Here is a 7,500-nt window from a genome sequence, read left to right as displayed (position 1 = left end):
ACGCGTTGGGTCTTGGACCCTGGAAGTGCACGAGCCACCCAACTCGACTTCCATAGCGGTCGGCGGCCCCGTACCGCCCCAGACAGAGCACCTTCGTCGGTCACGAAGAGAGGGTCTTGGACCCTGGAAGTACACGAGCAACCCAACTCGACTTCCATAGCGGTCGGCGGCCCCGTACCGCCCCAGACAGAGCACCTTCGTCGGTCACGAAGAGAGGGTCTTGGACCCTGGAAGTTCACGAGCAACCCAACTCGACTTCCATAGCGGTCGGCGGCCCTGTCCCGCCCCAGACGATGCACCTTCGTCTGTCACACAGATAGGGTCTTGGACCCTGGAAGCCGTCCCCCTCGACTTCCGTAACGGTCGGCGGCCCTGTCCCGCCGCAGACGGGTCACCACTCCGTCTGTCTGTAGGGTCTTGGACCCTGGAAGCCGCCCCACTCGACTTCCATCGCGGTCGGCGGCCCTGGCCCGCCGCAGACGGGTCGCCACTCCGTCTGTCTGTAGGGTCTTGGACCCTGGAAGCCGCCCCACTCGACTTCCATCGCGGTCGGCGGCCCTGGCCCGCCGCAGACGGGTCGCCACTCCGTCCGTCTATAGGGTCTTGGACCCTGGAAGCCGCCACACTCGACTTCCATCGCGGTCGGCGGCCCTGTCCCGCCGCAGACGGTGTGCCACTCCGTCTGTCACACAGATACATAAGGGTGTCTCGGAACCCCGGACGCCGACCGAGACGAAACGCGTGGGGTCGGTGCGCCCGAGAGGGTAGGGTGCCCCGGGGCCGGCCGCTCGCCCGACCGGCTTCCGGGACTCCTTGACCGCTCGGGAGACCTATCCACGCGCCCGCCCGACCGGCGGCCGGGGGCCCTCGACCGCCACACGCGTACCGACGACCGGGGGGTTTCCGTTTTACGGCCGACGCCGAGATCCTTCGACGGTTCCAACAGGGGTTGTTACGCTTTTGTGTTCGCCCGTGTCTGAGCATATATGGTCGGGTCGAACCTTTGAGGCCGTAGCCTGGAGATCCAGGGCGGATCTTTTCTCACAACACGTGTGTCTTTGAGGCCGTAGCCTAGATCCAGAGACTTTAGGATCTTTTTAGCAGTTTTAAGGCCGTAGCCTTGATCCAGGGCGGATCTTTTGAGCAGTTTTAAGGCCGTAGCCTTGATCCAGGGCGGATCTTTTCACAGGTTTTAAGCCGAAGCGCCTTGATCCAGGGACTTTTGGATCTTTTTTTGCCGTTTTTAGGCCGTAGCCTTGATCCAGGGCGGATCGTTTTGCGGCCGTAGCCGAGTTCCATCACCCAAGGTAGCTTTAGTTTTTAGGCATTAGCCTTGATGATCCAGGGCGGATCGTTTTGCGGCCGTAGCCGAGTTCCATCACCCAAGGTAGCTTTAGTTTTTAGGCATTAGCCTTGATGATCCAGGGCGGATCGTTTTTTCCCATCTTTCGGGTATGAGCTCTTTAATTGTGAGCCTTCGGCCGACACTCGCCCGGGGCGCTGCCTCACATCAGACGCCCTTCGTCCGTTCCAACCGTTCCAGTTCTTTTAACGGTTTTTCGTTCATCGCACACCGACGCGCACAGACCTTTCTTGGGATCTGTCGCAGGGAGGGAGGACGCTGGAGGTCCACTTCGAGGCACCCATCCCTATATACCCGATGGCACCTGTTCAAACGACCGCCCCTTGAGAGAAGGGGCCCTTCCCGTGGCTCGTCCGGGAGGAGGCGCCCGCGTCGGAAGGCGCCGTAAGGTCGGAGACCCTGGAAGTGCACGAGTCACCCGCTTTTACCTCCAGGCCCTCTGTCGTACTTCTCGTGTCCGCTCACGAGACCTCTTTTCGGCTTTATGGAAGTGCACGAGTCACCCGCTTTTGCCTTTTCTGGAAGTGCACGAGTCACCCGCTTTTGCTTCCAGGCCCTCTGTCGTACTTCTCGTGTCCGCTCACGAGACCTCTCTTCGGCCTGGGGGTGCGCCACGTACACCCCCGCGTCCGCATTCGAGTCACCTCTTCGGGCTCATGAGGTAGGGTCGGTGACCCTGGAAGTCAGAGACTTCCAGGCCTTCTGTCGTACACCCTCGCGTCCGCTCACGAGACCTCTCTTCGGCCTGGGGGTGCGCCACGTACACCCTCCCGCGTCCGCTTTCGAGTCACCACTCTGGGCTACGGAGGTAGGGACGTGTGCCCTGGAGGAACCTGACTTCCAGGAGGGAGGGCCGCCCTGTCAGGCCCGCTTTCGAGTCACCCATCTGGGCTAAGGAGGTAGGGACGTGTGCCCTGGAGGAACCAGACTTCCAGGAGGGAGGGCCGCCCTGTCAGGCCCGCTTTCGAGTCACCCATCTGGGCTAAGGAGGTAGGGACGTGTGCCCTGGAGGAACCAGACTTCCAGGAGGGAGGGCCGCCCTGTCAGGCCCGATTTCGAGTCACCCATCTGGGCTAAGGAGGTAGGGACGTGTGCCCTGGAGGAACCAGACTTCCAGGAGGGAGGGCCGCCCTGTCAGGCCCGCTTTCGAGTCACCCATCTGGGCTAAGGAGGTAGGGACGTGTGCCCTGGAGGAACCAGACTTCCAGGAGGGAGGGCCGCCCTGTCAGGCCCGCTTTCGAGTCACCCATCTGGGCTAAGGAGGTAGGGACGTGTGCCCTGGAGGAACCAGACTTCCAGGAGGGAGGGCCGCCCTGTCAGGCCCGATTTCGAGTCACCCATCTGGGCTAAGGAGGTAGGGACGTGTGCCCTGGAGGAACCGGACTTCCAGGAGGGAGGGCCGCCCTGTCAGGCCCGATTTCGAGTCACCCATCTGGGCTAAGGAGGTAGGGACGTGTGCCCTGGAGGAACCGGACTTCCAGGAGGGAGGGCCGCCCTGTCAGGCCCGCCTCGGAGTCACCTCTCTGGGCTAAGGAGGTAGGGACGTGTGCCCTGGAGGAACCAGACTTCCAGGAGGGAGGGCCGCCCTGTCAGGCCCGCCTCGGAGTCACCCATCTGGGCTAAGGAGGTAGGGACGTGTGCCCTGGAGGAACCAGACTTCCAGGAGGGAGGGCCGCCCTGTCAGGCCCGCTTTCGAGTCACCCATCTGGGCTAAGGAGGTAGGGACGTGTGCCCTGGAGGAACCAGACTTCCAGGAGGGAGGGCCGCCCTGTCAGGCCCGATTTCGAGTCACCCATCTGGGCTAAGGAGGTAGGGACGTGTGCCCTGGAGGAACCAGACTTCCAGGAGGGAGGGCCGCCCTGTCAGGCCCGATTTCGAGTCACCCATCTGGGCTAAGGAGGTAGGGACGTGTGCCCTGGAGGAACCAGACTTCCAGGAGGGAGGGCCGCCCTGTCAGGCCCGCTTTCGAGTCACCCATCTGGGCTAAGGAGGTAGGGACGTGTGCCCTGGAGGAACCAGACTTCCAGGAGGGAGGGCCGCCCTGTCAGGCCCGCCTCGGAGTCACCTCTCTGGGCTAAGGAGGTAGGGACGCGTGCCCTGGAGGAACCAGACTTCCAGGAGGGAGGGCCGCCCTGTCAGGCCCGCCTCGGAGTCACCCATCTGGGCTAAGGAGGTAGGGACGTGTGCCCTGGAGGAACCAGACTTCCAGGAGGGAGGGCCGCCCTGTCAGGCCCGCTTTCGAGTCACCCATCTGGGCTAAGGAGGTAGGGACGTGTGCCCTGGAGGAACCAGACTTCCAGGAGGGAGGGCCGCCCTGTCAGGCCCGCCTCGGAGTCACCCATCTGGGCTACGGAGGCAGGGACGCGTGCCCTGGAGGAACCAGACTTCCAGGAGGGAGGGCCGCCCTGTCAGGCCCGCTTTCGAGTCACCCATCTGGGCTACGGAGGTAGGGACGTGTGCCCTGGAGGAACCAGACTTCCAGGAGGGAGGGCCGCCCTGTCAGGCCCGCTTTCGAGTCACCCATCTGGGCTACGGAGGTAGGGACGTGTGCCCTGGAGGAAACGGACTTCCAGGAGGGAGGGCCGCCCTGTCAGGCCCGCCTCGGAGTCACCTCTCTGGGCTAAGGAGGCAGGGACGTGTGCCCTGGAGGAACCAGACTTCCAGGAGGGAGGGCCGCCCTGTCAGGCCCGCTTTCGAGTCACCCGTCTGGGCTACGGAGGTAGGGACGTGTGCCCTGGAGGAACCGGACTTCCAGGAGGGAGGGCCGCCCTGTCAGGCCCGCCTCGGAGTCACCTCTCTGGGCTAAGGAGGCAGAGACGTGTGCCCTGGAGGAACCGGACTTCCAGGAGGGAGGGCCGCCCTGTCAGGCCCGCCTCGGAGTCACCTCTCTGGGCTAAGGAGGCAGGGACGTGTGCCCTGGAGGAACCGGACTTCCAGGAGGGAGGGCCGCCCTGTCAGGCCCGCCTCGGAGTCACCTCTCTGGGCTAAGGAGGCAGAGACGTGTGCCCTGGAGGAACCGGACTTCCAGGAGGGAGGGCCGCCCTGTCAGGCCCGCCTCGGAGTCACCTCTCTGGGCTAAGGAGGCAGGGACGTGTGCCCTGGAGGAACCAGACTTCCAGGAGGGAGGGCCGCCCTGTCAGGCCCGCTTTCGAGTCACCCATCTGGGCTACGGAGGTAGGGACGTGTGCCCTGGAGGAACCGGACTTCCAGGAGGGAGGGCCGCCCTGTCAGGCCCGCCTCGGAGTCACCTCTCTGGGCTAAGGAGGCAGGGACGTGTGCCCTGGAGGAACCGGACTTCCAGGAGGGAGGGCCGCCCTGTCAGGCCCGCCTCGGAGTCACCCATCTGGGCTACGGAGGTAGGGACGCGTGCCCTGGAGGAACCATACTTCCAGGAGGGAGGGCCGCCCTGTCAGGCCCGCCTCGGAGGCCTCCCCTCGGGCAGGGGAGGCAGGGTCGGGGACCCTGGAGGAACCGGACTTCCAGGAGGGAGGGCCGCCCTGTCAGGCCCGCCTCGGAGGCCTCCCCTCGGGCAGGGGAGGCAGGGTCGGGGACCCTGGAGGTGCCGGACCTCCAGGGGGACGGAGGCCGAACCCGTGGCCGGGGAGGGTGAGCCTTGCCGGGCTAGGCTCGCGCGGGTTCGAAGGCCTGGTTCGAGAGGACCCCTTCCCCTATATACCCGATGGCACCTGTTCACACTACTGCCCTTTCGAGAGGGGACCCCGACCGGTCCGCGGCCGGGACGGCGCACCTCGGTCGGCCTCGGCGAGTGGGTCGGGGTGCCTGGAGGTGCGCGAGCGGCCCGCCTGGAAGTGCGCGAGCCACCCGACTCTGGCGGCCGGCGCCCCCGGGCCCGTGCCCGCGGCCGACTCGTCTGACCCGGCATCGTCAAGGTCACCAATACCACGGAGCGTCTACGACGCCCCGTTTCCGAGATATCGGCCAATGAACTGCCGGGCGCCGTATCTCGGCCGGGGAAGGTCCTACGGACTCGGGGCCGGGCTCGTCGGAAAGGTCTCGCCCGGGGCTTTCCGACGAGACCGGCCGCGGGTCCGTGCGACCCCGGGGGCCCGAGATACTTCCGGTCGAAAATTCGAATTTCGTTACCGCGCTGCTCCGGCGCCCCGGGTCCGGGGCCTTCGCCCTTCGGGTGGGTGGCTCCTCCGCGGGGGGCCTTTCGAACGAGCCCACCCGCGCGTCGCTAGCCCTTTCCGGGGCCGAGATACGGCCTACCCCCGCGGGATTTTCCCACGGCCGTTTCTCGGGCGCCTCGGGTCCGGGGCCTTCGCCCTTCGGGTCGGTCGCTATGCCGGAGGGGAGCTTTCGAACGAGCCCTCCCTCGAGTCTCTGGCCCTTTCCCGGGCCGAGATACGGGCGGGTGGTCGCGGAATTTTCGCTCGTCCGGGGCTCCGGCGCCCCTAGCGTCCGCCTCGGAGGTCGCCCGGACGCGCGGCCGGTCTCGTTCGAAAGGTCCGTCCCGGGGCTTTCCGACGAGCCCGGCCTCGGGTCCGTGCGACCCCGCCCGCCGGAGATACGTCCGGTCGAAGCTCGCGGAAATTCCCGCGGCCGTATCTCGGGCGCCTCGGGTCCGGGGCCTTCGCCCTTTGGGTCGGTCGCTCCGCCGGAGGGGGCCTTTCGAACGAGCCTACCCGCGAGCCTCTAGCCCCTTCCCCGGCCGAGATACGGCGGTCTATGCCCGGATTTTCCCACGGCCGTTTCTCGGGCGCCTCGGGTCCGGGGCCTTCGCCCTTCGGGTCGGTCGCTATGCCGGAGGGGAGCTTTCGAACGAGCCTACCCGCGAGCCTCTAGCCCTTTCCCCGGCCGAGATACGGCGGTCCCTCCCCGGATTTTCCCACGGCCGCAGCACGGGCGCCTTTGCTCGGATCGACTCGCCCTTTGGGTCGGTTGCTCTACCGGAGCGGCCCTATCCAACGAGCCAACCCTCGTCTCTCTAACCCTTTCCCCGGCCGAGATACGGCGGTCCCTCCCCGGATTTTCCCACGGCCGCAGCACGGGCGCCTTTGCTCGGATCGACTCGCCCTTTGGGTCGGTTGCTCTACCGGAGCGGCCCTATCCAACGAGCCAACCCTCGTCTCTCTAACCCTAAGCCCGGCCGAGATACGGCGGTCCCTCCCCGGATTTTCCCACGGCCGCAGCACGGGCGCCTTTGCTCGGATCGACTCGCCCTTTGGGTCGGTTGCTCTACCGGAGCGGCCCTATCCAACGAGCCAACCCTCGTCTCTCTAACCCTAAGCCCGGCCGAGATACGGCGGTCCCTCCCCGGATTTTCCCACGGCCGCAGCACGGGCGCCTTTGCTCGGATCGACTCGCCCTTTGGGTCGGTTGCTCTACCGGAGCGGCCCTATCCAACGAGCCAACCCTCGTCTCTCTAACCCTAAGCCCGGCCGAGATACGGCGGTCCCTCCCCGGATTTTCCCACGGCCGCAGCACGGGCGCCTTTGCTCGGATCGACTCGCCCTTTGGGTCGGTTGCCCTACCGGAGCGGCCCTATCCAACGAGCCAACCCTCGTCTCTCTAACCCTAAGCCCGGCCGAGATACGGCGGTCCCTCCGCGGATTTTCCCACGGCCGCAGCACGGGCGCCTTTGCTCGGATCGACTCGCCCTTTGGGTCGGTTGCTCTACCGGAGCGGCCCTATCCAACGAGCCAACCCGCTTCTCTCTAACCCTAAGCCCGGCCGAGATACGGCGGTCCCTCCGCGGATTTTCCCACGGCCGCAGCTCGGGCGCCTTTGCTCGGATCGACTCGCCCTTCGGGTCGGTTGCTCTACCGGAGCGGCCCTATCCAACGAGCCAACCCGCTTCTCTCTAACCCTAAGCCCGGCCGAGATACGGCGGTCCCTCCCCGGATTTTCCAACGGCCGCAGCTCGGGCGCCTTTGCTCGGATCGACTCGCCCTTTGGGTCTGTTGCTCCACCCGAGCGGACCTTTCCAACGAGCCAACCCTCGTCTCTCTAACCCTAAGCCCGGCCGAGATACGGGGTACCACCGCCTGACCTTTAAACGGCCGTAACTCGGGCGCCTTTGCTCGGATCGACTCGCCCTTTGGGTCGGTTGCTCCACCCGAGGGGACCTTTCGAACGAGCCTACCCGCTTCTCCCTAACCCCAAGCCCGGCCGAG

The sequence above is a fragment of the Paramisgurnus dabryanus genome, unplaced genomic scaffold, assembly GCF_030506205.2.
Source record: "Paramisgurnus dabryanus unplaced genomic scaffold, PD_genome_1.1 h2tg000308l_1_31692__unordered_in_group9, whole genome shotgun sequence".
In the NCBI taxonomy this organism is placed as follows: domain Eukaryota; kingdom Metazoa; phylum Chordata; class Actinopteri; order Cypriniformes; family Cobitidae; genus Paramisgurnus; species Paramisgurnus dabryanus.
Note: the sequence above shows the minus strand (reverse complement) of the source record.